At 33.1% G+C, this 26,242-nt stretch overlaps 1 protein-coding gene across 2 annotated transcripts in view; it reads left to right on the top strand.

Annotated features, from left to right (window-relative positions):
* Gyc88E (Guanylyl cyclase at 88E) overlaps window positions 1-26,242 on the top strand; it is a 119,408-nt gene that overhangs the window by 20,936 nt on the left and 72,230 nt on the right. For both annotated transcript variants that reach the window (XM_070109308.1, XM_070109299.1), the window contains exon 2: window positions 22,301-22,363. The gene's annotated coding sequence lies outside the window, so the exon portion shown is untranslated. The remainder of the gene's footprint in view (window positions 1-22,300; window positions 22,364-26,242) is intronic.

Raw genomic sequence — 26,242 nt, 5'->3', positions numbered from 1 at the left:
ACTTCCGCGTTAACAGCAGAACTTCTTACAGGTTCATATGAAAAAAAACGAAAAAGTATGTGTTATAACTAAGTCCATAAACTAACATAGGTATTGAACAAAAAGGAAAAAAGTGAAAATTGTATTTTTGGCAGACGTTTTTACAAAATCATGCAAATTTTGGTGGCTATTTCCCGTTGTTTATTTTTACATAGTTGTGATTGCAAAAAAAAAAAAATAAAATCCTTCCGATTTTGAAAACACAGTTTTGAGAAAAAAATCCTTAAAGTTTTAAGTGACTATATACATAGCTCACCATGAGCGCTCAACTTTTCAAGGCTGTATCTCATTTAGTACAATATTTTAGAGATCTTATAGAATTGAATAAGACAATTAAAAAAATTAAATTTTTGAGGTCATGAAACCCATTTCCCCTTCAGCTATACATATATCTCACAAACTTTTAACGCTAAATCACACAAACTTGCAACCATACACTGTGAAACTGGGCGTAAACAATCAAATCATATTGAAAAAATTAAAGGTGCGCTTACTCCACCCAAAAATGGTTAAAATTCGACCATACATTTTCAAACTACCTGATAATGAATGCATGTCAGACATACATAGGCACTTAATGTATGTCTGACTTGATTAAAAAAAAAAAAGGGAGCTCATCTTTTAGATATATTAATGAATGAGTGAAATCAAGTCAATAATTCTATATAAAAATTTTCCAACTTTCGGTTGAATTTATACCGTATATGTATATGGGTGAATATGTGAATTACCTTAAAGAAATTTAGAAAGTATTTCTATGATAATTTTTTTTCTTGTGCAACAATGGTTATGACCGGATCAATACTTCTCCCAGCACCCACATATCTAATATAGTGATTTCCGACATTAGAGCTAGCTTTTTGACCTTTTAGTAAGGTCAATATTTGTGATATTATATTTTAATGAAATTAAGTATTTTCTTAAGCACTAGCTGAATATAAATGAATACGTTCAAAGTCAAAGCACGATATTTTAAATTTCGTTTCTTTGATTGAGTGTACATCTCATATATCTCAATAAATTTATTAAAACCAGACTTATGTTAGTTAGATTGCTTTTAATATAAATATATATATGACCCTTAGCTTAGGTCAGATTTCGAATGTGATTGTGATCAACTCATAATATCGTCGAATAATGAATATTGAATTCTTTTGTAACATTTTTTTAAATAAAGTTTTGCCGAGACTGAAAATATGACCCTGTCTTTGAACTTTCAGCATTGCAAGTGTATAAAACTTTCGATTATACCCGAACTTAGACTTCCTTACTTGTTAAGTGAAATTGCTTTCTTGGTTTCACTTAGCCAAATATCATAATCTTATCTTTTGTAGTTCCTTGAATTTTATGCAGTTTTAAGTAAACGTTTCTGTCATTTTTACATGCACACATACACACATATATACACACAAACCAGAACTAATTAAGTGAAATAACAACTTCTGTGAGTGACTGACAGATATTTCATAAATTGAATTTTTCAGTTCAGTTCAGTCAATTAAGTTTAAGTTGCTTTATAGCTAACAATAAAATAAAATAATATTGTCCCGTGTGTTAGAATAAAAAGCTAAAAAAAATTAATTTAATATTTATATTTGGTCGAAATCAAACAAAAGCTAAAGAAACTTCTCTTAAAGTTTAATATAATATAAGGGTAAAACACACCCCTCGGAAATACAACTTACGAATAAAAAAGAGCAAAAAATAAATATTATACAAATAACGAAAATTAAACTTGAAAAATATTAAATTTATCACTTATTTAAGTGCAAGCTAAAAGTAAGCGTCTGAAGGTGAACTAGGTCAAATGGGTGCAAACCTTTGTGTGAAAAAAGAAGCCGCACAAAAGCTATTCAACAGGCAGTGAAATTGGAGGTAACTACGGAAGCGCACAAAAAATTCCAGCGCACATAAATTTTAGCTTTAATTTCGAGGATATAATTTTAATTTAAATGGAGGAAAAAGCAATCACGGATATGTACTGTTATAATGAAATCAATGTGATAGATCTATTTTAATAAAGGGGAATTAAGCTCAGGAGTGATTTGTACAAGTAATTATGCGTTTGCTTTATATCTTGAGCTATTTTAAGCACAATGGCTTTAGGAAAGCTAGATTTATACATATATTAGTATTAGTTACTTTTAAATAGACAATATTTACAAAAAAAATTTTTACTCTTAGTATTTGAATAATACTCGAAAAGTAGGTCAAAATCGCAATAGTCTTCGCTAATACGTAACCATTTAAAAATATCTCAATTTCCTTACTGATTTTCTTCTCTCAACTAAGCAAAGTGAGGGAGCGCATGGGCTGAAAAAGACAAAGGGTCTTGCTTCTTCTTATACTCTGCTCGTTTTATACCACGCAAATTAAATGTGCTTTGCTTTGCTCTTTTACGGCGGTCGATGTACTCTCCATCTCCTGCTGTCATTTACTTAACTTAAATTTTGGTTCAACTTTTTTGTATTTAACTTTATATTGACTACAAAGCGAACAAATGAAAGTACTTTGGAACGTTTTATTTTATTCTTTGGGTCTTTTTCTCCTTACTGCTGCTTAAATGCCAGAGTATTCCTCAGAGAATGTGTCCATAAAATAGTTTGTGTGCTCCGACATCAGCATCTGCTGTGGTTGAGCGATAATTGTTTAATACTCAATGATTTGTTATCCCAGATTTACTTTTAATGAAGATAAGTTTTAAGTTTCTACATTTTGTTCGTGATAGATAGAGATTTGTAAAGACTCAAAATTTCTGGTCTTAAATTTCAATTACATAAAAACGTAGAAAATGCGGAAACCTTTTTTTAAGCTCAGCATTTTATTTTCAACTTTCGAGAGTATTTCCGTTACGACAACATCTTACAAGTATGGTTCAAGAGTTTCGGCTTAATATCTAACTATTTTGCGATTATTATTGACCAGAACAAATGATAGTCAGAAGCGGCAAGGTCTGGGATATAAGTCGGGTGAGGCAAAACTTTCCAGCCGCTGTTTTCCAAACATGTTTTAACCGGTCTTGCAACCTCGTGCATTTTTTGACAATTGTTCACTTCAGTTGGATGATTTTTTATCGATAACGTTCTCCATTAATGGTTTCCGCCGGTTTTAGTTAGTATAGCACGCCCTTTTAATCCCACCCAAATACAGAGCATTACCTTGGCGTCATGGATATTCGACTTGGTCGTTGATTTGGTTGGTTAGTAAAGTTTCACATATGATTTTTTAGTGTTGTCGTACTGGATCCATTTCTCATCAGCAATCACAATCCGACGCAAAAGCGACTTCGCTTTTAGCGTTCAAGAACCACTTCTGACATGCAAAATCGTCTTTCAACATCTCTTGTCTTCAATTCCTATGGTATTCTTTCCAAATTATCCTTATCCTCCTTGGGGAATGATGGTATCTAGCTGCTTTTAAACGTTTTGAAATGGCAGCTTGAGTGACTTCCAAAGTTTGTGTGATCTCTTGTTGGGTTTAACAACAAGTTTTTCATCTTAAAACTTTTTTGGTCGCTCCGGACGTTCTTCGTTCTATACTTAAATATACGCAGAAGGATAATGGAATAATAATCTAGTTACGCTATCTTTTGGCAAACCGCACGAATATAGTTTTAGACCCAATATCTGAAATTGCCAGTTAGAAATTGTCATTAAAATTGGTCATTGTTTAAGGGGTTACATGGGTTTCATCGAGCAAAAAACACGCTATTTTCAAAAAATTTGTTTTCCTATTAAAAATTAAACATTTTATTGAAACTTTTTATTATTCCGAAGATACATATTTAATAAAGATTTTGTGACATTTTCAATAGAAAATATTCAAAACTCGGTCATTGCAACGTCATTTCCGGCAATCCTACGGAAAGAAGATTCCGCGTTGACAGCAGGTTGACAGGATCATCAAAAGTAAAAAGAAAAAGTGTTTGAACTAAGACCATCAACTAGGTATTGGAGAAAAAACAAATGAAGTGATAATTGTATTTTTGGCAGACGTTTAAAATTTCTCGACGTTTTATGTTTTTTAAATAGTTGTAATTGAACAAAAAAAAAACGGATCAAAATCAAGCTTTTTTTTATTTTTCGAGATATCTTAATGAGATTTTTCAGAGATAATTTTCCAAGGTACTATTTCCGAAAAAAATTTTTTCAGATTAAACCACTATAGCATATAGCTGCCATACATTTTTAATTTGGCGAGATATATCCACGAAATTTAGTATTAAAAATTATCCAGAACAGCGCTGCTATCTCCAAATATATTATTCATATCGAACTACTATATCCTATAGCTTTCATACCAACTGACCGATTAAGGGGGTATTCTGGTCTAGAGGCATGATTTTTAGGTATTTTTTAAAGTGCTGTATAAAATAGGCAATTAGTATTTTTACTATCCATTTTTTTATATGTTATTTATTGACCTTTTAAGAGTACAGAAAAAAATTAAAAAAAATTTTTTTTTTTCAAAATCCAAAATTTTAGCAGCCGATGAAGTGGGGGGTCTCGAAAAATTGGCAGGTGGTCATACCCATGATTTCATTCCTTCCAGTGATCTAAATTGAAAAAAATAAAAAGATTATTAATCTACATAAATGTCGCAAGGTCATGAACTAGGGACAAGTTAAAAAAAAATTTTTGATAAAATGGCGACTGTTTGAAAAAAAACATAATTTTTGGACCATTTATTTCACTTTCTCAAATTTTTTAAAAATACTAAATTTTGGAATTTGGGGATGGGGCTAGTTCATGGCCGAGAGGAGTCTATGAGGAAGATTCCCCGCAAATTTCAAGTCAATCAGTGCAGTAGAACTTGAGATATCATGGGTATCAGGTTGAAAAAGACAGTTTCGAGAAAAACGCGTTTAAAGTTTTGCCCGCCGTTCGTTTCGTTTGAATGCCTCGCCAGCAAAATGCCTATACCTCCGAAAATAGTTCGAATTTTCAAAAATCCTCTCGTACACACATTCTTGAATAGTTAAACTTTAAAAATATGAAAAAATTGATATTTTGAAATTTCTAGACCAGAATACCCCCTTAAGATCAAGTTCTTGTATATCAACTTTTGTATATGTTAAGGGTATATAGTTTCAGTGCAACCGAAGTTAAAGTAAATGTTCTATATAAAGTTTATATTTATTATATGGATGATTGAAGAGGTTATCTAAAGTCGGAAAAACGGTCGACGGTAGCTTTGTCATAGTAATTTTTTTTACTTTATCTCGTTGTATAATCAGTCATACAGATAGATGTGGAGATAAACGAATTCATGATAGGCGAAAGATGGAAATGAAAAAGACATCTGCTTCATCACTGTTCCTACTTGTAATTTAACGATTTCTTATATATTATCAATATATATTAGCATATCATTCAACTTAAAATTATATTTAGTAAATGTATTAATTATAAGCAGATGTTATTTTATAGTATTATCCGAAACTTAAAACCCATCATTTGAATATCGTAACTATGATATAGGCATTACCAGACACATTCAAAACTAATTATGTACACATATGCTCATATGTAATATATACAAGTATACAAGTATGTATGTACATTTGACATAAAGAAAAATGCTTATAATTATAACTTCCTGTGCACCGACACAAACCAGTTAAGTTGAGTACACTTCTGACATCCGGATACACCACCCCACAGCCACAGAGGGATTATTACTAGCCCATTTTATTGATGTTATGTGAGACTTATTGCAGCACATTAGCTTAAAATGTACCAACATAAAACTGGTTGACAAGATTTTAGTTCCACAAATCAGTTGTTTCCTGTGAAAGTATGCCGAACCTTCTAAAGCGCAGTACGAAGTATTGGTATCATATAGCCGCTCATTAAAGTTCATATATGACATTAACTTGAGAGCATACATCGATGTATATGTTAGTATATAAATGCATGGAAATACAATTTAAGCACATGAATACGAGGTGTGCTCAAAAGAAAAGATGAATTTTGAATTTTCGCTGGCTGTGTGCATTCGATTATCAATATTTTGTTTTTTTTTATAATCGCACATATACATATGTTTATCATGTGATTGCATTAGGAGTCAATTTCGATTAGTAGTTTGTTCTTGACAACAGAAAAGGTTAGACACATTTTTACGTGCTCTTCGCTTTTTGACTTTTGAAAGAAATTAATCAAAGAATATATATTAAATTTTGCGTTAAAAATGAAATAAAGTGCTCCAAGGCACTTAAAATGTTTACTGTGGCATTCGGTGGGTCCGCTTTGTCTCAAAAAAGTGTTGATAAGTGGTACAAGCGCTTTACAGAAAGCCGAGAAGATGTTGATGACGATGAGCACTTAAAATTCGCCTTTTCCTTTGAACACACCTCGTATATACTTATGTACTTACGAGTATATGAAAAATAAATTAAAACCGTTGGTATTTCCTAGACGCCAGCTCTAATCGTGTTACGCAGCAAAAATCCCGAATAGAGTAATTTTCTTTAGCAAACTAGTGCTGAACTTGTTTACTTTACAGCAGTTAGCCGGAATGAAATAAAAAACGCGAGTCCGATCACCTCGACAGTTTATTAAATACTAAAACATGAATTCCAGATTTTTGTTACAAAGTTAAAATTGGTATGTAACTGAAAAACGTTGTTGTTGTTAGTTTTTCAACACTTATCGACTTGTTTTCAAGTCGGAGTTTATCAAAAATAAATTTAGCTTTTTTAATACATACATAATTTCTTAATTAAGCAAGGAAATCAAAAGTATTAACAGAAAGCAGCTTCCGACTCTGTTCTTGTCAGATTTGGCTTCCTCCAACTATTCAAGCTCAGACATTCTCTATTATTGTCATTCAAATACGTACAACATTGACCATTTATTTCTGGAGAAACTCTTAAATCTTTGAAGTTTTTCATAAAGGTTGTCACCTTCATTTTTATTAAATATATTATATTTCTTTGTAAAAATTCGGTTAAACGGATTTTTTTAAGTTGAAAATCTCTGCGAACAGCAACATCAATCATGTTTAGTATGATACTTCTTCTACTATTACTTCAAAATTCAACACTCTTCTTTGTTTTTCTTCGCTTAACTTCACTCTTAACAAGATTCGGAATGTAGAATAAGTTTCTCAACACTGTAAAATGATTTTAAGTGTTATATGGTAAATACGGGTTTCTTTATATATATATTATAATGCAATTATCATATATATATATCAGGACAAAGTTGGCTAGCAGCGTCAACTAGAGATGTTGAAAAATAGAGAAAGTATTTATTTTTTGCTTTTGTAGCGGCTAAACTGTAGTGAGGAAAGGAATATATTATTAGGAACTAAAAAACAGTTCTATACCTAGAAGAAATTAACTCAACAGGAAATGTATAGGAAATATTAAATATTTTCAGATTTTTTTAAAAATCTGTCAATATTTCAGTTCAATTGCAGTTTAAAAGAACGTTGTACACTCCTTTGGTTTTATTACGTACAGATTTTTCTTTAAAATTAAATATATTGTCATCTCTTATATCTGAAATTCCTTATTGTATATTTTGGCCATAAGCTTGTATTTGATGTTGCTCTTGTTTTTCTTTAGAATTTGTCATTTCTTCAAGTTTGTATATACACATGGGGATGCGCATTGTTAAACAGCGTATTAACATTAACATTCGCTTTAATTTATATACATATACATATATTTAATATATATACTTACCAACAATTGACATATGTTGACCTTGCCTGCGAGTTCCCTTGCACAATTTATTTATTTCTGCAACGATGAGGACTTAACAGTAGCTCTTTGTGAAGAAATGTGCTTTAAAAGTCGTATTTCTCTTTTGCTTTTTGTTAAAACAGACATTTCTTCAAATACCTACTCACACATTTGCTTCATATAATATTTTAATGCGGTATGTTACTCATACCCCCCGGTGTACAGCAGCATCTGCATTTTCACAGCAGCTTCAAATAAGCCAAGTTAAATTTATATATTTTCTTTAGCATGGCATTGCATGCCATGGACAATATTGGTGAATAGGTAGTATATTAGTAGTTACGCACTTAGAAGTCAAATGGATGTTGGTACATACATACATACTCATCCATATATCAATGTTGACATTGAGTACACGAACAATTAATTTGCAAACATCTGGTGATTCGCTACGCCTTAAGTATGTAAAGTGCTTTACTGTTAGCTCCACTATGCTAATGAAGACAGCATTTTTGAAAATAAAATAATTCATTCTTCGCGGATGTAATCATACTGAATTTATAATGACACAAATTTGCATAGATTAATAAGCAAATGGTGAGTTGGCTTTGGAACTATTTAAAACAGTGTAAGTTAATTTGATTAAATATGGCTGTATGCTAAAAAATAGCAAGCATAAACATTTACGCTGCTCATTTTATAATCAATATCAACCAATTTCACTACTGGGCTTAATATTCCATGTTTCTAATTCAAAAAGCAAAGAAAATTAATTTAGACTTTGGCATTCAATGGTGGAAAGCTATTAAATATGGTAGTGATATTACAGTTATGTAAGGTTTGATTAGCTGGATCACACTGTGACAGCTTAAAACTATTTAGAAGCAATTAAATTTTTGAAGCTGGGTTTTTGTAACGACAAAATGCCTTGAATCAATAATAAAATTATTTGGACAAATTTTTTTAGTTCCAGCTGGTTCACCTCGGTGTTTGAGTCTCATTATCGCATAGCTGAGACAGTGAGCAAAGAAGTGCTGATAACTTGCATTCGTTCAGATTTACGACCTTACTGCGAAAAGGCCAATTAGCAATTTCATTGCCAGTTTAGACCTACACATTGTGCTCACTTCTGAAAAAAGTCTGCTTTCCAATGCAGCACGATTATATCCGCTGCATTCTAAATTTCCTTATAAAATATAGTATTTCAGAAGTCTGCTACTATAGATGATGTATAGTTGCTAATAACATACTACTGCATCAATATTTTCTCCAATTTTGAATACGCACCGCACTCTTCGCTATTCTACTTGTAGTTTTTCAATCTACAGCTTCCCGCTGTTATGACCGCAGTGAAAATACCGCGGAAAGAAATTAAAGCGCACAAAGATTTCGCATTATGGTAGTATTAATTTTCGCATTAATTATTGAGTCGAAGCAGATTATATATTTATAAAAAAATTCCACAAATATTTAAAAATATCACACCAAGAGGTCATTGCAAGAATAAGTGATAAATATAGAATTAATTGCGAGTGCGATAGCCAATTATTGATTCTTTTGAATATACACGAATGAATATTTTTGATATAGTTAATGTTTTAATTATTTTATTACTTCCGAGTTTTTGAAATTTTCTGCTTTAAAAGACCAGTGGTGCTTTCACAAATAAAAATTGTTTCAGAAAAAGTCTATATAGATGAATTCTCAAATTCATTCCATTATTTGAATATATATATGAGTACTCAGGTAATAAAAGTTTAAAATCACCTATACAAAAAATTCATATATTTTAGGCACTACAAACATTTTCATTTGAAATATGTATATGAAATTCCAAACCCCGAACATGACATTTCAGTTGAAATAAAAGCAGGTGCATATTCATACATACATACATAAATACTCATGCTTAATACATAAAATTCCGTTAAAATTTCGCGTCATAAACACTGTGCTTGTGGAGTTGAGCAACTGGTGGTTAGAAGCAATGCGAGTATAAAATACTTAAGTGGTTGTATTGTGGGATCATGTTGGGCGAGTGTGTAAAATGTGACAAAACAAATATTTTTTATCAAAAAAAAAAAAGAAAAAAAAATTAAAATGGAGGAGAGAACAAAATACAGAATTTTTTTTAACCTAATGGCGTAAATTTGTGTGAAGTTAACCACAACTATCATATACAGTGTTTTTATGTGCCCATATATATAAATACTTTGTAATTTACTTTGGCTTTTAATGCGCGCTTATCCCTGGTGATATAATTACTGCAATTACTGCGGTAATATTTGTATAATTTTTTTAAGCTTAATAGATTAAATCTTTTTAACAGCTTCTGTGGTATTTTTTTTCTCCGAACACAATTGTTGTTGTTTGTTCTTGATTATATTATATATTACTCCTAATGTAATTTTAAAAAATATCTCTTGAAGTTAGCATAAAGAAAAAGAAAATACCGTTATAAAATAAGTATATATAGTATATGATATCAGCTTCAATGCACAGTGGTCGGTATTGTATGTTTATATTTATATATCTATAATAAATAAAAAAAAGTATATTACCATTAATAAAACTTCACACTCCTCTCCCATTACCCACATCGTCTACCCCAATTGACAAATATTTTGTAAGAAACACAAACTTTTTTGCCTTGTTTTTGACTAGTTTATTTATTAATTAAAGTAGCAAAATTTAGGAGTAATAATTACAATGACAACAATTTTAAATTTAATTATAATAATTTAAGTTGAGAAATGAAAAAAGTTCTATTGTAATATTATACAAGTAATTCAAGAACTGACTTGAATAGAATCGACTTTTTTTTTTGCAAGGTAACTTTCTTTGAGCAGTTATCAGAGGATCTAAGCTCAAAGGTAAGCGTTTAATCAAGTCCTGATTTGTAACCACCGTGAGTTATTTCGTGTATGAGGCAGTCGATACATCTTAACGTCCTTATCCCTTGACTCAGCAGCTTCTTCAGAGAGCTTCCCCATTGAAACTAGTACATATTGAACGACATCGGTAGCGTGAATCAAAATTTTATGCACTGAAGGAGGAAGATAATACCAGGAATACTTGAATGTTAGTTTTCTTGCAGTATCTAGAGCAATATTTCAAAGTTGGTCGATATTAATTGTATACCCTGTTGAAAAGGCTTGCAGTAATGTTGCAGAATTTTCAACTCGCTGCTTTTCTATGTCAGTTATTTCAGCTGAGAATTGAAGAGCAACTGTTTTTGGTTTGTCGATAATTAAACCTATATTTTTTTTTTACAAATCTTGCCCTGAATATTTTGTTTACATCTTAGAAATCGATCTTTTTCTTCTAATTCAATATACTACTGCCTGACCTCAAGTCTATGAGAAACGTGAAGAAAATATTCGAAAAATCGAATGTAGGCATGTAATGGAGACAATCCCAATTCGTAGCGATCTCTTCGAACTTTTTTTGTAAGCATTTGTCAATATCGTTCAGCTCAGTAGATTTGGCTTGGCATATGTACTGTGCACATGTGGTTACAGTTACAGACTTTGCCGTCCACAATAGTTAGTTGAAGAATATGATTGATGTAGAATTTTCGGAGGGTAGCTGTTTTGAATTCAGTGAAAGTCATTTCTTAAAACAAAATATACATCTAAGAAAGAAGCAAGACAACACAAAACACTTCGTAGACACCTTTATAAAATAATATTTTATATTAATATTTAATAGTTATATAGAACGATATACTAGCAATACTTGTATACCATGCATACGTATGTACATATGTTGTCTGTGTAAAAGCATTAACAAATATAAAACTCACCACTTTTATTTTTTTTGTCACTTACATATAATATATATCTTTTTTATGCCTTTTCAAGTCACTGCACCAAAGAGTCTGCAAATGCCTTACTCACACATAGAAACGTAGTCACACATTACACACAAAAAAACTTTCTCTGCCACTGTTTCGTATAATGGCTGTCAAAAACATGCTCAAATAGCCGGAATGCATTTAAAAAATTATGTCCCCGTATACTTGTAGATATACAAGTATAAATACATATAAGCCCACTTATGTGCGTATATTTAATTTTGGCCCTTAGAAAGCGCACATGTTCACATACATTATTATTTTTAAGCATGAGCAGCATAACATATATTATATGTTTATACAAGTATAACACAATTTTTATGCTAAAGCTAGACAACCGATTTATCTTATCATAGTGTTAACTACATAAATAATGGATAATTTATAGATGTAGAAGAATTATATGTATATGTATGTTACACTGCAAAAAAACTTTTTCATACGTGTGTTGTCAATATTGGATACGGTAGAAAGAGAAAGAAATATTAAGAATATTTTAGAATTAACTACATACATTTTTATTTATTTAATTATCATATACGAGAAATGCTCTGATTGGATTTTGATATTGAAAGCGGGTTCTATTAAATTTGATTGAACTAAATTTTTATTCAGTTGGCAACTCTTCTGAAAAAAGAAATGCCAGTGTAGGCACTTTAGGTGTCTCCTATTTTTAATTTTCATTTAATTTCGTTTTAATTTTATTTATAATTTTTAAACTAGTGGCAACCTTTACCTTCGAAACCAACACAAAATATTGCATCAATAAATTTTAAAAATATTCTAATAGTTTCAGCCATCCTATCATCATATGATCTGTTCACTGCTAGCGTGACGTAATTTTGTTGTGCTATGCAATTTCGTTGCAGTCGATTGATTTCGCTACCGTACCAAGTAAGCAATTAATAATTCATAATTTTTTCTCTGACTAAATTTGAACCAACAACTCACCGAGCAGTGGTCACGAACTCAAAGCACTGAGCCACAGCAATAAGAATATACACACATTTATGGTATACAAACCAAACAAACAAGAAATCGTCTATACGTATAGGTAAAAATCGCTTGCTTTAATTTTTGTGGCATATTCACCTGGGCGTATGATGAACTTTTTCTCTTCATTACGCTTTTAATGCAATAAATTAAATAAATATCGGTTAATTTTCTTAAGTGTAAAAACAAAAGATTATTATTGGCAATACCTTTCTGGAATTTATGAATTTTTACCACCCACACATATATACATATCCAGCTACTTTGCTTTTAACGAGTCTGCTGCCATTGAGTGGGCAATAATTTGGCCTTATAGCCACTTGAATTATTTGAAACAATCATATGGTGAGCACGTACTCATTAAGACCAAAAAAGGCAACCACGAATGACTTCAAAGTCAGCACAAAAGCATATAGAAAAAGTCACACGCAATGATATATTCATGTATATATGTTTATGTGTGAGCCTGTGATGGAATAAGCAGGCACGTGCTGAAAATACAAAACTTTGGCAAGCAAAAAAAAAAAAAAAACCAACAACAAAAACCAAAACAAAAAGAGAACAGCGCAACCACAACAATCAAGCAGGCGCTACTGCTTTGTACATTTCTATATTCTCACAGCCAAAATTAATTCTTGTACACAGCAACCGAAACTCAAGTTTGCATTGCTTGTTCGTGCAGTGAACAGTTTTGAATTAAATTAGCGTAGAAAGTGGCGCGAAATGTAATGGCTAAAGGGAAACGCAAAGCTACTGCGACCCGGAAAGGCAGTAGTAAAAAAGAGGGAAAGTGAGCTGCTGAAGTAACCATCCATGCGTGTCGTTTGCATTAAGGCAAAAAGGTTAAGGTGCCGCAATTACAGTTTCTGAGGGGGGGAATATTTGTATGTGACTTTTTGGCGAATTGGCACTGCATTTGATTTGTTATGTGTTAATTGCGTCATAATAATCGCTGCCGAAGTTTAATGTGCTGTGACTTTTATATAAGTACTATGTCGTTTTCCCAAACAATGTTCTGTAGCATGGTTTTAGGCGCAATCGAATTAGATTTAAATAAAAATGCTTTGTTGCTGTTGTATTTTATTAAACTTTTTTTTCTTTGGTGTTGTTTCACATTTAAATGATTTCCCAGCTATTTTCCTTTAATTTTTACTTTCAAGTTTAGTTACGATACACTCTATTTTAAGGGGCGCCTCTAGTTTGACGACCTAAAAAAGGCAATTTTGGGATTTAAAACAAAACTACTACTCAATTCTATTCAATTCCGACAGCGCTACAAAATTGTTTCTCCATTGCTGCAGTGATTGCTGTATTTTTTCAACATAACCGTTATATGTGGAGTGAGCGTGGTTATTATTTATTATCTATTTTATCCATTTTTACAGCAAATATAGAAGTGCTAAAGGAACTTCTTTTGGTTTATTTAGCTTTAGCGGCGTGGAAGATATGTACAATAAACCATTTAGAAGGCAGAACCACGCTCACTTTAAAAAAATTGTCCGTACAATGATCAACGGTAAAAAAAAAAATCAAAAATTTATGTTCTTAAAAGAAGTTGAGTTTTATTCAAAATTTTCGTTGTTTTTGGCCTGTTTAATTTGATTTTTGTTCAGATCAAAAAATTCGTTGGTCATTGTATAGAGAACATGAAGAAGCGTGTAAAGATAAACTGATTAAGCTGTGTTCTCAAGGAAAAAACCAAGTACATTCTCATAACAAAAATACTGCACACTCGGCATTCGATATGCAAATTTTATCATAAGCCGCAAATATTTTGAATGTAATGTTTATCAAATCCCTACTGTATTCTAACTTTTCTAAGCATACAAGCATATTCAGTAAATTTTAAATTTATTATCACATTCGGTTACCATCACTCAAAGTAATTTAAGCTGGAAGCATTAATAAATATCTTTATATTCTGTTTGTTATATAAATTCGAGGTCATTCATTGCACCCTGTACTTTTATCTGAGCTTTTATATTGACAAATAAGCGGAGTATCAACAGTTATAAATTCTCCATACCAAAAGAAATTGTGGATTAAGAAGAAAGAAATAATTCTTCCCCCCCCCCCCTTGCATTTGCATTGTACCTATATACTGCATATTCTTACATACACAAGTGTTAAGCTTTGTTATTTACACTTTACGTTTATAACAATAAAATGCTTGAGCGCACGTTGTAACGATGAAGTTTCGAAAAGTCACGCTGCAAGCAATCAGCAAGTGCTCCTCTTTAATACATATGTACGCAAGCTTGCTGTCATATCGTCAGTGTATGGTGAAGCTTGCATAAAACAAAATTATGATATTTTTATTATCCTCGCTAATTACACGCTTGAGTGCAGGTATTTATGTCTTTGTGTGCTTATTGATCTTTGTAATCGATGAAATTAATTGAATATTCTCAAAGCATATTTCTTTTATGAGTATTTTTGTTTTCTCGTTTCGTAATTAAAAATTGGTTTCACAATTGTACTTAAATGATCTGCTAATGGCATTTGAATGAATGTATTGCAAATAAAAGCGAAAGAAGAAAGCAAAGAACGAAAAATACATCAAAGCAATAGCATGACAAAAATACAACAATAAAAAGTGATAAGAATTTTTTTGTTGCTAAAGCTTAAAGAAAAATTCAACAAATTATATACGCACACCACTGCCATTCATTTACTCTCCCTACTGGGTAATGGGTAATCTTCTCACTCAAAACATTAAAACATTACTCAATATTATCCTTTTTTGCCTGTTTGAATAAATTTGCACTTTAAATATTTGCGTAGTTTGATTAAGTTACTAATTAGAGTTAGTCTCTATATAATAGTAATCTCTTTACTCACTCATTTTAAGTAGCTAATTTTTTGAACATTCCCTGTATTTACGCTCGACATAAAGAACGATTAATAGATTAGCGAATCAAGTGTTCTAAATATCGATTGATATCGATTACAAACATTTTATATAGTATTCTATATTCTTAAATTAGGCTTATCTGCCGAAAAAAACTGATTGAGGTTTATTCTCTTAAACAAAAGTTGAGTGAGTATAGTATAAGAGTGAGTTGAGTGCAACATCATAAAGTCATATTATGCAATTCTATTTTATTGTTGGAGCACTTTAACCCCTAGCGAATCATTTTAGCACTTTAAAGAAATTTTGTGATAACGCTTCGTAACAAAAATATATAGCCGGGTTCTTTTGTTATCAAGAGTTTAATATAACCGTTTCAAAGTTTCTAAAAGTCTGTTGGGAAATTTTAAAATATATTAGTAAGCGTTAACATCGTTTGAAAGATAACTATCTAGTTAACATGCAATTCATAAGTAAAATATTTAGTAGCCAGAGAATAATAATAACCTACCCCTTTTGTAACCCGCAAGTATACAATGATGGGCTTCTGCTTGTTCAAAATTTAAGTTCAGTGAAATTTTTATGGACCTTTACGCATAGACAGCTATCCATACTTACTAAAAACGACATGCAGCACGCACTTTGGACGATTTTCAACGTAGCTCAGATGTAAAAGCCAGTTGTGAAACATAAGATATTCAATGCACTGCCTGAAATTCTTGACTTCGCTTAGAATTTAAATTACGTAATTTTTCTACCCATAAATCTATACTGTATTTATTTTCGGAAGTTCTTATTTTATATAGAAGTTTTAACTTAAGAGCTAACCGCTAATACCACTTGTTACAGTTTCCAATCATACTAACTCATAAGTCGGCTTAACCTAATCCATTCACTTTTTGGTTCACTTTAATGCCCTCTTATCATAGCTAACAAACATTTTTACTCAATCTTTAGTAGCATCATTCGTAGCAATTTCACGTTCTAATTCCTCAAATTACGTAATAGTCTATGTATATGTGTGTTTTCCTACTATACTTATTTCGCATTTTACGAGAATCACTCAAATCCATTTCACAACCTTGTTTATCAGTATTCTCAACATTTCAACAAGTTCAAGTTAATCTTTTATTTTCAATACCATCGGTGAACTTTCCCTAGCCTCCAATATAAATAGAAAATTTATTGTGTAATCCCTCGAACATTTCCTCTCCATTAAAGCACTGATGTGACGAAAGACGCACATACACAAGTAAAGTAATGCTAAGACACCACAAAGCTGTGAATTCATAAACACTTTAAGCAACGGGCAGTGCAAGTACGTAAGTACAGTTTTTCAACTTTCTCATACTCACATGTGTACAAAAATTTCTTAAATCAAGGATATGCACATACAAACGAGTATTTTAAAATTTTTATCGCCGTTTATTGCTTTTAATATCACTTTTCTCTTTTGTTTATCATTTCGCTCACAAAACGCGTAAGTTAGATATAGCAAAGGCAGGCTACTACATTTCCGACAGGAATGAAAAATGTATAACGGCGATAGAGTTTAACAAATGGTGAAAGATTGCACAGAACTCTTTATATTCCATTAAAGAAAATTTAAACTCAAATTGAACCCGATTTGATAAAGCTTACTTTAATTTTACACAAAAGTTTCTGAGAGATTGAAATTTTCTTCTTTTTTGAGATTCTTAGGTTGCGATTTTAATTCTTCAACGATTGAGAAACCGCGCGATGTTACGAGAAGCACAAAATATATTTGTTATATTTTCTGATTCTGTCACAGCGCATGAATCCCCCTTATTTTTAGTAACTCTTGAATTTTATCACCGTCCTTTTTGTTACACTTGTTTAACATGATTAAGTGCTTTGGTTTTAGTTCGTTTATAACTATTCTACAAGTACTTAGAATACTATAAGTTATTCTACTTTTAGTGTATAATATCACATAACAAAAAAAAAACATTTTTACTATCGATAATATTATTTGTATAATATACTATAATTTTGACCTCGATTAGTTCGATGTATTACAGTTTATTTATTGAAATTCTATTATGATAGAAGCAGTCTGAAGGAAATTGAGAGTACATTTTATGTATCTTTACTATGTCTGCTCAGCATATTATAAAATATTATATAATGCCTTCAATTCGGCAAGTGCTATAGAATAGTGAATCGAACAAGCTATGCCATTTGTTTCAGCAAACTGATAGCACTAGCGTTGCAACCCTACGATAGCATGTGCTCTAATGTATCCGCAATTCTTTTCGCTTCATTCTTTAGTGGAGAAATTCCTCTTTCCGCGATAAAAAAAAAACTTTTTTATAAATCCTTAGTTTCAGGCCTTACGTTTTTTTTTTTTGAGAGAAATTTGTCATTTGAGTAATTCACAATTTTGTTAATAACTTTGGACTAATTTTACAAAATGCATAAAACACAATTTTGTAGCATTGAAAACCGTGGTTATAACATTTTAATGAGGTATCTTCATACTCTCTTGTATGAATTCAACTCGCTTTTTATAGTCTTGCAACATGTTGCAATAAAGTATAATAGTTTTGTTCACCTAACAGTTTTTTCTATCACCTAAAATTAATCTAGATAGGCATACGGCTATATACATACATATATATAATTGATCAGGATGATGAGGATCCGTTCGTCTGAGTAAGCTGAAAATTGAGAAAAATAAAGATATCGTAATGAAACTTGGTACACGTGTTCCTTGGCAAAATAGAGAGAATGAGTTCGTAGATGGGCCCACTCGACTCGATTTGAACCAAACTCGGTAGGTTGCGCTATTGTGATATTTTATATTGTAGCGCGAAAATTGACGAAATTGGACTACAACCACGCCTACTTCCCATATAACAAAATCTTAAATTCCAGCTATTTCTTTCACTTTCCACAAATTAAGCACCAATAAATGTATCGGCATCAAACTTTGCCCGAATACTGGCTTTGAAGTGTGCCAGCTTATGATTAAAAATTACCCAAATCGAACAAATATATGGTTCCAGTTCCTATTGCGAACTTTTTATCGAAAATATTAGTCAATCTGTGATATATATTATAGAAACTCAGAGAAAATCCTTATCTGATAATAATATGACCGTGTGCCAAAAATGGTTTGAATTGGTTCAGTAACGTCCTTAGTCTCCATATACCTAATGTAAATATTATCGAACTTCCAGTTAACTTTATACCGCATATATCGGCCAATGTGCTAGTTATCTTAATAGAATTTAAAGAGCATGTTTTTCTAATAACAATGTATCTTTAGGCTTAAAATCGGGTGAAAACTTGCCCTAACCCCCATATGATTAAATATAACTAATATCAGAATTTTGAACATCCCACTAAATTTACTCCTTATGTTGTTGTTATAACGATTATCTAATCCCCGTTTGGGTGATAAATTCTAGATTCGTTGTCGTCGAGGTCATCTAACGGAAGGCCCAGGAAACGAGCTGTTTCGACGGGGTCGGACCATAGGGAAAGGGGTGTTAGATGAGTGGGGCGTCAAAAACGCATTTACTCCTTATATTATATATTGGTGATGGTATGTGAGGTATCTTAATCTAATAATAATTAAGATCATCTTTTTCTGTTAATTATAAAATTGCTTGAAAATATGTTTTTAAATACTTGTATACCTGAGCAATGTCAAAAGTTCGTGAAAACAGCCCAGATCTTTACTGCTCCCAATATACCTTATATAATGACTTCTCACTTGTATTTAAACCGTTAAGCTTGGTCAAAATGTTGGATATTTTGATACATTTAAGTGGATAAGCTTTATAAAAAAGTATGTAGTTTAGCGCGGAATATGAAGGGAATTGGTTTAGACCTTGGTTCAAACCTCATATCATCAACTCATCAATTATTAAATTTAGCCTCTTCGGTTGAGTTAATGTCAGATATATATTTTTGAAGATGATTTTAATATAATTTTCGATGACGGGAAATAACATATAGTTATAAAAGTAATTGAATCTATGACCAATAATATAAGCTAAAAATGTACAAATTTGATTGTTAATCCTTCAGTTTCGTCGAACAGTGAACGTTGAATGCTTTCGCAATACTTTTTGAAATAAAGTTTTGCCAACACCTGAAGGCATTTCCCCAGATTTCAGCCTTGCAAGCGGCAAAAGTATGAAATGTTCGGTTACACCCAAACTTGGCCCTTCCTTACCTGTTGAAAGGATTTTTTGTAAAATTCATATAATGTCTTTGTTTGGTAATAAATTCGTATTTAATTTAAAAAATTGTATAATACAACATTCCAAAATTAGAACCATGTGGGTAATTCAAGCTACTTGTATGTATTGTATGTAGTATGTAGCTATAAATCAAACTAATTTCGGTTGCATTATATAGTACAATTAACAACAAAAATTAAAATTTTGTTGTGTTTTTGCCAGTCACACAAGTCTCATTCACCTGCTTATCCTCAATCTTCTACATTGTATTTGTTTTTTGTCATTAGCAGCTTGCTATTTGCTTTCTTCAGTAATTACCAAGATTTGTGTGTAGTAAAAGAAGAAGGTATTGTCTAAACTTGCATCTAGCTTTGCTTCGGAAATGTGATAATTTATCATTAATTTCAAGCAATGCCTTGACGCCAGAGTAATTTGCTAAATTCAGAATATTACTGTGGTTAGACCTCATGTTCACCTACATACATACATACATTTCTAAAGATATAGTACAGCTTGCAATTAGTGTTTTATTTATAAAATTGAGTTATGTGCACTGGTATGTACGCTATAAGTTGAGCGATCATTAAGTACTAATAATTTATATACCTAATTAAATGGCTTTGTGTTAGTTATAGTTGGATAACCAAGAAGTTTAATTTAGGATTCAATATAAGCACATCTTTATTTTACATGGTTGCTCACGAATTGTGGTACAAAATAAACCGTAATACTTTTTTTTGTTTTTTTTTTTTGTGAACAATGCATTACATTTTTTTTTTTTCTTATACAGGAAAGTTTATTTTATTTTATATAATTAATTGTTTTTAAAAATTATGGACCGTAAATGACCTCCATGCTCAGCCACGCCTATGCGACACCTAATTTAATTTGCCTTAATTATCGATTTGATGTACTGCTCAATTCAGTCAGATTAACTCGGGGGAGTGCCGCCAAAATCCCGTGTGAATTCCCTTCCCGGAGGCCAAATATTGAGGAGAGAGTTAAGAAGGCTTCGGTCGCCTTATACTGCTGCAAAGGGGCTATAGGGAAAAGGTGGGGACTCTCACCTAAGGTGGTGTTCTGGTTCTACGAAACCGTAGTTAAGCCAATAATGTTCTATGGTGTGTTCGTCTGGTGGAGGGCGCTCGAAAGGTCCACAATGGCTAAAAAGCTTGAAAGGGTCCAAAGAGCGGCGCTCATCGGAATCTCCGGTGCACTGCGAACCACACCGAAGCTGGGCTTTTGAAGAGGTCCGAACAAGGGCACTCCGAAATTCTTTCCTCCTTCAGCGGCATCCCGCAAAATATAGATCACAGCGTCACTGAAGCCACTCGAGGCGGTTCCTTCTCCGCTCATATTCCAACGAGGGACATGTGGGTGGGAAGAAGCCGCTGGGGAAGAGGCGCGGTAAGCTTTTTCACGGATGGATCGAGGAAGATTGGAGGGGGGTTTTCTGCAAGGAGCTCTCCGTCAGTCTTAGCTTCAGTCTACCGGAGCACTGTAGTGTTTTTCAGGCGGAAGTGGCTGCTATCAAGATGGCGGTAGAAGTACTGCTGCGTAGTGCAGCCTCGTTTGTAGAAGTGAGCATCCACTCTGATAGTAGGGCGGCAATACTAGCTTTGAGCGCGCGTACCGTGCAATCAAAGCTAGTCAAGGAGTGTCTGTCCTCTTTAGAGATAGCGTCTGGCTATTTCAACATCAGGCTTGTCTGGGTGCCTGGTCACAGCGGAATCGCTGGAAACTGCAAAGCCGATGAGCTAGCCAGGGGGGGCACCTTTGCCCCGCTCACATCGGAATGGGATCGGGTTGGATCTCCGTTAGCGTCTTGCGCTCTAACGTTGGATCGATGGACCTCGCGTGCACTCAGCAGACGCTGGTCGACTACTAGTTCCTGTGTGACCGCCTTCTGGCCAAGAGTGGATCGCAGGAGGTCGGGGGAACTTCTCGCCCTGAGCAAAGTGCATCTCGCCGCTATGGTAGGAGTTCTCACTGGACACTGTCCAATGGGCACTCATGCGGTACGGCTTAGTGTATTACCCGATGCTAGTTGCCAAAGGTGAAGTGGAATCATCCCGACACTTTCTCCTCCAATGCCAAGGCTTTCGCTAGGCTGCAATTGAAATATCTCGGCAATAACACGTTTGGCGGACCCGAATACTTATCCGAAATGGATATTGGCCGTCTTAACAAGTTTGTAGTCAGCACAATGCGTCTCGTCGACTTGTAAGGGTCTTTTGATCCAGATTATAGGAGTTTGTAGGTATCACAACGGACCGGCGTCTTAAGCTGTCCAAGTGGGATCGACCTCCTAACCTAACCTAACCTAACCCTTCCCTGACAGACTGCAAAGCATGGTACCGCTGCACTATCCAAATCCTTTTTTCGGTATCCCAAGTATTCATTTTTACAAAACTTAAATAATAATCCGCCAAATAAAAGAAATAGTACGTCGATTACTCACACAGAAGAAAAAGTTATTACGGTTTGTTTTTGTAGTAGGATCTTATATTTTATATTTATTATAAGCAATCCTATCAGACATCGTAACTGTAAATTATATTCATCTTTATTTTAACAAATTTGTACTTTTAAAGTTCTTCCATCCTTTAAAATTTCACTATAAATTTATCCAAATTTTCCTTACATATTTTCAGTTACCATTCCAAATGTTTAGAGTCAGAATCAATCCAGAACTCTTATACACGCACGAACTTATGGTGAGTACAAAATTTTAAGTGACATAAATCTTTTAGTGAATTCTTTCTTGGTGCAACTTAGGTGTCTGTTAAATCTAAAATATGTCGCGAACTATACCTGCGATTTATTTGATGTAATTTGTTATATAAACATATACTATACAAAGTGCGTTAAAACATATAAGGATATTCTCATCATCATGCACACATCAAAGTCAAGATTTTGTCTGAAATTTAATTACTTCGAGCATATTTCGTAGTACGTGCAATACCATGAGTACAGTAAGTGACAGGTAAGTGGTTGTAGCACTTAAGAGCACAACTTCAAGCATCACAATGCTTCGGCATAATATGATGAGTGTTTAGAATTCAAGAGAACTAAAAAAATTTTGTTGAGCAAAACCTAATGCTAATGCTTGAGAAGCAGCATTCGGCGACTAATACCGTCGAATTGAGAAGTTTTACGTTTACCTGTCATTATAAAATTTAAAATTTTGATAACAATCCTACATGATATTTGGGTGCCAAAGCAGAGTCAGAAAAGATTTCTTAACCCGCTACTGACTATGGCCGTCTGTCTGTCTGTCTGTATATATGCAAACTTGTCCCTCAGTTTTTGAGATATCTATCTGAAATTTTGCACAAAAATTTTCCTTTCAAGAAGCAGCTCATTTGTCTGAACCGCAGATATCGGCTCAATATAGCGTATAGCTTTGTATTGTCTTTGCATGCGAAATTTTTTTATTTGATGAAATATCTTCACAAAATTTGGCATGAATTGTCGAAAACAACGGTACATTCTATGAAGATATTGTTTAGATCAGACCACTATATCATATAGCTGTCATACAAACTGAACGATTAAAATCAAGTTCTTTTATTTAATCTTTTTTATTTGTAAAGAGTATTATAGCGTGAAGGGTATTCAACACGAAACCCTTGATATCAATTCCACCCTTAAAAATCTAACAGTTTTGAGACCAGAAACATTACATCTCCCAAAAGATCACCGAAGACGATGAATATGAATAGTGGTCGCCCAAAACAGGCGTAGACATCAAAAAATGCACATGATTTTACGATGACGGTAAAATGAAATTGATAACAGCCTACCAATTCAATATATGGTATTTTAGCTATTATTGTCAACCACTTTGGTAGGTTGTGCTTAAACATGTATAACATACTACCAAGATGGTGACCCAATGATATTTATTTGTAATATTAGGTTGGCCGTTATTTCCCTTCCGATTTTTTGTCTTTTGAATTTCGCGGCTATGTACAAAGCGCTACAGAGCTCGTATCTGGCAACACTATACATAATTTGAAAGGTCTTGACATAACCTACAAAACAACGCTATGCATGATTAGTTTGGATATTATTGCGTTCAACAGTTATAGACGTGTAAACATGGAGTTCACTAACGCCGAAATTCGCGCTATTTTAAAGTTTTCCTTCGTTAAAGGCAAATCCGCTACAGAAACGTTTCGTGAGATTAATGGTGTTTTGGGGGATGGTACTCTATCACTTCGAACCGCGGAGGAATGGTTTCGACGATTCAGAGCCGGTGAAAACGACACCATGGATAAGCCAGCCGGCGGAAGACCTGTGACGACAAATACCGATCAAATCATGGAATACATCGAGTTAGACCGGCATATGGCATCTCGTGACATCGCCCAGGAGATGGGAGTTAGTCACCAAACCATTGTGAACCATCTGCAGAAGGCTGGATACAAAAAAAAGTTTGATGTTTGGGTGCCGCATAATTTGACGCAAAAAAACCTTCTGGACCGAATCAACGCCTGCGATATGCTGCTGAAAGTGCAGGTGTGAAGTTGAACTCAAAAGAGGCTTGTGAAAAGTGGCTGTCCGAATTCTTCGCAAATAAGGAGGGGGGCTTCTACGAGTAAGGTATTATGAAGTTGCCGTCTAGATGGAAACAGATCATCGAACAAAACGGCGCATATTTTAATCAAATCCGATCACTGTAACACTTTTTATAAAGCATTGAATGAAGAGCAAAAAAGCGGAAGGGAAATAACGGCCAACCTTATAATATAATTATATCTCAGGTGTGTATTAAAAAGTGTTTCACCTATTTTGAAGATAATCGACTATTGCATTCTCGAAATAATTTCATATAACTTTTTTATTTTGAACTTTTTCTATTATGAAAGACCTTTGTAAATTGAATTTTAATTTATAGCGCGTGCATTAAATTAGTAGTTTTAGCTGCTTGAATTGTTTGAAATGCTCACCAAATATTTGCCGTCAAATGGGGGATGGAAAAACTACTTAATTAATTGCGCCATCTTTCAATATCCCCCTACCTCTATAATCTTTTCCATCAACGAGTGCTATTCTGCGTGCGTGCAGACAACAGCAACTGGCTGTCTTCCTTGGATTGCCCTCGAGGCAGACATTTTTGCGTCACAAAAACACAGCATGATGGCAACGCCATAAGCCACTTGAAGGTACACTCTCACTTAAATATGTCAGAATTGCTAGTGCACTCAATTACTAGCTGGCTTTTGAGTTCTAAAAATGTATGTATGTGTAAGTGTGTGTGTGTGCAAATAAAGTGCCACAACCGGCTCTGTAATATTATAAATGAAATTTGCTCACGCAGAGTTTAGTTGCATTTTATTAATTGGTTGGGCGACTTAACAGTTTTTTTTTGTTTTTTTTTCTATCTACATATGTATATACTTATATGTATGTCTCCTATTTCGTTGTTTGTGCTTGTGTGTGGTTACATCCTTCAGTTCCAAGTGCCTGTCAATTTTGTTCTTGTGGCCACTTACTTTTTAGTTTGCCTTTCTTTTCTCGCTCAAGTGTCTTCTAAGCGCGCTATTAGTACTAAATAATAGCTTAAGGTTCTTTTTTAATTATTATACTCGCAGTTTTTTATATCAATTGAAGTGCCAATTATGAATGGTTTGCTAGGCGTTACTATTTCATATTTCTCTATTGCTGTTGTTGTATTCTTACATCATTGTATTCGTTAAATACGTGTGCAAAAGTTTTTGACACGCAATTTGTATACAATTTCTAAGCTATTTGGCCGGTTTTATGGCTCTCGGCGAAAGTGGTTGTTTGCATGTTTATAAATTTTTCGTTTTATTTGAATTTTATATTATATTTGGAATTTGGAAAGAAAAAAAGTACACAGTATGCTACAGTAAAATACCTGAGAGCTTTTGCTACAAGTATAAACAAGGAATATTCAAGGAATATCATGGCAAAACAGTCTTAGATGCGATTCATAACCCCTAACATTGTTTAAAATAATTCGTTTAGTTCACTTGAATAAAATATATCAAGAAGGTGGCCACACTTTTCAAAACATTTTTTAAATGGAAGCCTTATTAATATCTTATAGTTTGATACCAACATGCCAAAAATTTGTTTACCTACTGGCATATTCATCTATATATATTAGGTCTAAGAAAAATAAATCAAAAAACAAAGAAAAAAGGGAAAGTTTTTCTTCTATGAAGGCAAAAATGTAAGCCAGGTGGCTGAAATGTGAATAGTGTTTATGGTCCCAATACTGTATCAATCAATCATGCACAATTTTGGTTTCGTTGATTTCATTTCCGGTAATTTTGATGTTAAAACGCCCTACACTCTTGAAGATCAATTGTGAATGCTACTTATCGCTATATTAATGGAAGTCGTCGACCATCATATAAGCACTGTTTCAGGTGCCAAATTTTGCGCAAAAACGAGTTAACGAAAAATAACCTCATGAACCAAATTTCCATCCGCAACTTGAGTCGCAACAGGGTTCATTTCTAAAGTAGTTGGAACATCTGAAGAAAACAATCGCCCAGTAGCTGCCAGCATTGAGTGTTTCAGGATAGTGACTCGCCAGAAGCTGCAGGAGCTTAGTT

The sequence above is a fragment of the Bactrocera oleae genome, chromosome 2, assembly GCF_042242935.1.
Source record: "Bactrocera oleae isolate idBacOlea1 chromosome 2, idBacOlea1, whole genome shotgun sequence".
Taxonomy (NCBI): Eukaryota; Metazoa; Arthropoda; class Insecta; order Diptera; family Tephritidae; genus Bactrocera; species Bactrocera oleae.
This window is presented reverse-complemented; position numbering and strand designations above follow the sequence as displayed.